Here is a 6,530-nt window from a genome sequence, read left to right on the forward strand (position 1 = left end):
CATCCACATTATCACAAATACTGTAGAAACGGTACTGAACAAACCAGACTTAGTTCCTCCTCTTGTCATTTTAAAAGTTCTAAATCCAGAGCCAGATATTACCATTTTGCTGATTGTGTCAATTCATGGATCACAATCATAGTGCACCTATCACTACATATCAGCAAATAACATTTCTCATCACAAGACTTGGTTTTTAGTTGTCAAGTCTTTTTACTAATTAAGGCTATATGTATGTGTGTACATGTGTATATAACCATAATCAGTATGTATATACTGATACACACACATACATCTATGTATAACATATATATATATATATATTCATTGTATAGCATTTGCAACAATTAAAAATGATAAAGCTGGGCATTAAAATAAAGCTGTCCATAATCCTACCTCCCATATTTACTGAAAAGGCACTTTCTCTACCCATCTTACAGAATTGTAATAAGTTGACATATACATTTACTTCTTATCTGACCCTTGTACTCTGAACTAGTAGTATAAATATGAACAAAATATCAATTATAGAAATATAAATAAAGGACTTGATCAGGATATTCATAAAAGAATATAAATAAATGGCCAATAAACAGGTAATAAGATGCCCAATTTCATAAGCTAACAGGGACATTAACATTATAACAATTTAATATTCTCCAGAATGGCTAAACCAAAAAAAAGGGAGAGAGAGAAAATACCAAATAGTAGAAAGGATTTGGAAGAACTGAAACTTGATTGTATTGTTAGTGAGAATGTGTATAGCTATAATGACTCTGAAAATGGTTAAGCAAGATCTCTTAAAACTAATAATATGCATAACTCATGGTTTATCAATTTATCTCATATATATAAACATACCCAACAGAAACAAAATATACATGTTCACCAAAACTCACACAAGAATATATATGGCAGCTCTATTTTTCATAATACACCCTAACAGGCAACATTTTAGTATATCCCATGACTATCAGATGAACTGAAAAAAATAAAAAGCAAGACATTAATATATTGAAAAATGGAATTATCTTCATAATAAACTATACCCCAAACATGTCAAAATTATTGAAAAGTGCATGAAATTCTATTTTGATCACACACACACACACACACACACACCATCTCTTTTATGAAACAAAACCCTTAAATGCTGGGTGAAAGCAGCAAATTTTGTTTCCCTTTAGGGCTCATTATAGCACTGGTGTATCTAAGTCAAAGGAACATGAGGAAAAGAAAAATTAATTGTGGATCAAAATCTATAATGGGGGGGGAGGAGAGGATCACTGAAACCCCCCCCTCCCTGGCCAGGGTCCAGGGATGCAGCATCCACCTAAGGCTGATGATGAACCAAGACAATAAGGAAGTCTTCCTTCTCCTGCCCTCACCACCAGACTAGTAAGCATCAAGTGACAGCAATTTTTTATTAAAAGTGGCAAAGAGAGAAAAATACTATGATGTTACAAGTTCAAGGAGAAGACCTGAAGTGAGAAAAAGACAAATATTGAGGGAAAAAAAAAAAAAAAACTGTGGCAAACCAGTTCCACCTTAAGTAAAGGCAATGGTAAAGGAAATTGAAACATATGATACAGATTGTTTATAAGCACTTAGACCAAACCCAGTTTACTTCCTAAATAATCGACTCACCACCCACACACACCAGGAGGCCAGCAAAAGGAAATGTGTGTCCATCTTCAGGCATAATATCCTATACAATATGTCAACCTTCAACAAAAAAATTAGAGACATAAAAGGAAGCAAAATTTTTACTTTCAAGAGATGAAACAATCAACAAAACAAGACTTTCTATATATAAGAACTATTACACAGAAAAATTAAAATAACTATGATATGTAAAATATACCAGTGGAAAATATAAATAACATTAATAATTTGTTGGAAATTTTCAGCAGAAAGAGGAAACTACAAGAAATAAATCCTTGAAATGGAAACCAAAATGAACAATGTCTTTGACAGGTTATCAACAGACTTGACTAATCAGATGAATAATTCAGTGAGTTTGAAAGCAGATCAATAGAAATAACCCAAACTGAACCACAAATCTGAAAGAATAGGAAAGAATAAATTTTAAAACAGCAGCCATTTTTTGGTTTGTTTGTTTGTCTCTTCCTTTCTGTGTTATATCGTCACTGTTCTTGCAGCCAATTACCCTCACCACACTCAAGGTATAAGTTACCCATACCTTGCATTTTGCAACAACTGATACTTGTGCTTGAGTTTTACAGCTCCCTAATACTGCATGTCTTAGCCTGGAGCCCTGCAGCTTCATGGCTGAGCAATCAGTCATGTGTTTCAACACAGCATATGCACAGATTTGGGGGCTTACCCTTTCTAGGATTGCACTGTTTGGGAGAATTCTCCCCTTAAGTTTCATCTGCTTTTTGAGCTTCGGATTCTGTCGTCTAGTGTCTTAAGTAAGTAAGACTTCAGTTGCCGGCCAACAAGCTGTGGACAGTTTGGGGACTATATTAAATTGAAATAGCAGCAAACTCATAAATCTCATCCTTTATGGCTAGTTTCCTCTCTGACCTCTACCTGTTTGGACAACAGTCTCTCTAGGTTCTTCCCTGGATATATACTTCAGCTGTCAGAGAGTTAGGCAATTTGTACTATTTTGAGTCTTATCCATTGTGTAGTTCTTTCATAAGCTTTCCCTCTTAAATTTTCCAGATCCTTCCAAACCTGAGTAGATTGTTTTGTTTTGTTGGGTTGGTTTTTCCCTGTTGGCCTCTCCATCAATAAGTAAGCCTATAGATTTTTGCTGCCATAGACATAGTGGTTGAAGAGAACACACGAAAAAAGCAACTACAGACTTTCAATTTTTATCTTGTACAGCTGAAAATTTTTTAAGATTTATTTTTATTTATTTATGTATATAAGAATTGGGGTCTAGGCCAGAATGCAGGGGGGTGAGAGGATTCACCAGAGACAGAGTGGGAAGCAGAACATGTGTATCTACTGAAATACGCTGCTGAAGGGAGCAGCAGGGGAGACAGGAGAGGTCTGCTGCACCATGTGAGTCACCTCACGGGCCAGGGATCAAACTCATGCTGCAGTGGCTGGTGACAGTTTGATAGCACAGTTTGACAGCCTCCCTTGTGCCACCAGGGAGGCCCGAGAGTTGAGAATTTTTAAGAATAAGCTCTCCCCCGCCCAGCTTCTATCTTAGAGTGCTTTTCTGTGCCTTTTTAAGTTTTTTTCATATTTTTATAGATCTTACAATTGCTTCTGCCAAAGAGTTTGCATTAACACTTAATTCTATTGCCAATACTCTAAATTCAATTTAGAGTTTGACTTTTTAAAGACTTATTACTATAATTATCATCATAGAAACCAAACATGTTTATTATAGTACATTTTGAAAATGTAGGTATGCAAAGAAAATGAAAAGTGCTTAAAACTATCTTCATTTATCATATTTTAGAGTCTATCATTTCTGCAGTAAGATTATTGCAAAGGGTTGTTGGTATTCGACCATAAACATTCCTACAAAATGTGTAAAAATCATTTGTGAGAATGACTTTAATTTTAGAAGATATTGAAAATAAGGATAGTAAAATAACAATAAGGAGATACTATAAGAGAGCCAAAACAAAATGGTCAAATACCTTGAAAGAAATAAATTATCAAGCTCCAAAATCTATGAAGAGGAGAGAGAATCAGTTTTAGGTATTCAGATAATTGGACAAGTGTCTAGAAATTTATAAGCAAAGCAGGGCTGGATTTATAGATTTTGGAGTCATCAGCTATATCAAATTGGATATTCTGTTGACCGTGTAGGATATGTGAAAGAATATTGTCCTTATTCTGAGAGAAATTGAAGCCATGGATGCATTGCATGCATGGGGTTGACTTTCTAAGGAAAAGTTCAGTGACAGTACTGCAAAGAACTAATTGGAGGAGAGAAAAGGTATGCAAGGAAATGAACTTAATGACTGCTTCAGTAATTCAGATGAAAATGATGGTAATTTATCCTGCACCGCTGCCACTAACTGTTTTCTGTGAAAATAGAAATATACAGGTTCAGTTTTGAATTGGCCTGAGGAAATGGGAAGGGAGCTTTGTGGGTAGGAAGAAAGAATGAGAGCTGTCGGTGAACTGAGAATTTTTTTTTTGTTTTTAACTTTTTTTATATTAGTAATAAACACAGTGGAAACAAGATTTTTGAAGAGAGGGAGAGAGGGAGGGAGGGAGAGAGGGAGGGAGGATAAAATGATAGCAACTTAGACCACAGTGATTTTGATTAAAGAACTCAAATTTTAAGATATCAAGGAAGTCAAATCAACAGGATTTGTTGACAAATGTGAAGTTAGAATGAAAAAGTGGTTTCATGTGGCCTGAGGAACTCACACATGAGAGTGCGATTCTAAGGAATCTGCAAATCACACATACTTTATTTCTCATTTGTATCTACAGAATCATTGGAAAAGGCATAAGGCTGCAGAGAAATTTTCCTTATGCATTTACAACCTTTGATCTCTTATAACCTTACCCTACTTCGGTAAGACTAGCAAAGGCCCTCAAACTGTCTAGTAGCATCAAGATCCATTCACGCCATGACTATAAGGAAACATGTCATATTGTCATACCTACCTAACCTCAAATTTTGCTGCCCCGAATGGGCAGATTAAGTTCAGTTCCAGGTGAACAATTCAGTCTATTTCTGGGACTTTTCACAAAGTTGGAAACTCTTTCAGCTTCTCCTGACTTTCCTTTAGATCATTTTTATTGCCGTTCCCACAGCCCACTTTAACAGGATTCGTGCACTAATAGATGAAGTATTACGGATCTATTGCTACAGTAAGAGAAAATTTAAAATATGTTTTTCTAGCATGTAAATAATCATAACAAACATAGGGTATCACAATACCTAACATAACATCCTGGAGAAATGCACTTATTTTCTCTTAAAACATTGGTAACTTCTTGTGACTGTTTTTCATTATGCTGACTTTTATGATAATAGCTAATTTTTTCTCACTTGTTTAAAAAATGGTATTCATTCTGACAGGAATCATATAAACCAAAGATTGATTTGCAATGTATCCAATTCTAACAATTAGTTGAAGTAGAAAATTTTAATTTAGAAGATGACAGAGGACAAACATCTATCCCATAAGATTAAAGATAAGCATTAGCAAAAATTAAAATACATAAGCAACACTAAGACCACCCATGTGAGCTGCAGGCACATCTTACTTATGCAATTTTTAGAAACATTGTTTCCAAACATATGCAAACATATACAATTTTTGGAAACATTGTTCATCATTTAAAAATACATTTTAGCCAAAACATGTAGGATACTAGGCGGAACTTTAGCAGATGCAAAGTTGAACGAAAGCACACCCTTGCTTCTAAGAATTTTAGGAGAAATAAGAGGCAACAAAATAATTCTGTGCCATGATTTCAGACTACACATAAACTGACATTCCATATTTTATTCATTCAGTACTTATTTTTTGAGTCTTTACTAAATCACAGAACATAGCTCTGCAAATCTATTGAATCATTTGATTTTGACTTTTATGATCTCTTTGATCTAGAGATTAAAAATCTCTAGGAAACAATTTATATTGTAAGAAGAGAGGGGACACTCCGAAAGCTCTGCTCATTCACACTTAGGGACTCATGCCCATTTGGTAGGAAAGAAAAATGTAAAAGAAGAATAAAGAGAGGCAGAAAGGAAAGAAGAAAGGGCAGGCAGGAAATGGGGTGAGAGGAAAGGGGAGAGGGAGGGAAAGAAGGAAGGAAAGAAAAAAGCAGAAAAGGAAAAGATCAGTAAGACCAAATTATTCTGGAAAAGTGAAAAGCTTTTCCTCCTCACCTGCCACAGCATAAAACATAGAAAGGAGGAAATATTTCTCTCCCCATTTTGTTTAAAGATTTATTTATACAAAAGCTGGGGTACAGGCCAGAGGTGTGAGGATTCACCAGAGACAGAGCGGGGAGCAGAACAGACAGACAGACAGAAAACACTGCTGAGGGGAGCAGCGGGTGAGACAGGATAGGTCTGCCAAGCCCTGTGGGTGGCTCCCTGGCTGGCTGGGAATCAAACCCGCACTGCAGAGGCTACGGACAGCTTCACAGTGCTGCGCTCCACCTGCTGCACCACTGGGGAGGCCCTCTCTCCTCATTTGTTCCAAAGACAATGTGAAATTTTGGTTCTGTGAAAAGTCCAGCTCATCAGTTGTGGAACTAAATTGGAGGTGACAAAAACGGTGACATTGACTTTTAAAGTCTTTGGTGCCCAGTGAAAAAGAACAGCAGGACCTGAGAGGAACATGGTGGTAACACCCAAGGACAAGACAGCCCTCAACAGCAGTGCCTAGTAGGCACTATGGTACCAGAACAAGAGATGCCTGTGAGAGCAACAAGGTCCGGAGGACAGTTAATTCAGTAGACACAACAAAACTGCCCACAACATAGCATGTGCTCAATGATCTTTCAATGAAAATGTATGGAGCATTCATCACAGGTTCCCAGAAATATTATATTTGGAGAAGAGA

Source organism: Talpa occidentalis, unplaced genomic scaffold (genome assembly GCF_014898055.3).
Source record: "Talpa occidentalis isolate TD23 unplaced genomic scaffold, MPIMG_talOcc4v2.1 talOcc4.11, whole genome shotgun sequence".
NCBI lineage: Eukaryota > Metazoa > Chordata > Mammalia > Eulipotyphla > Talpidae > Talpa > Talpa occidentalis.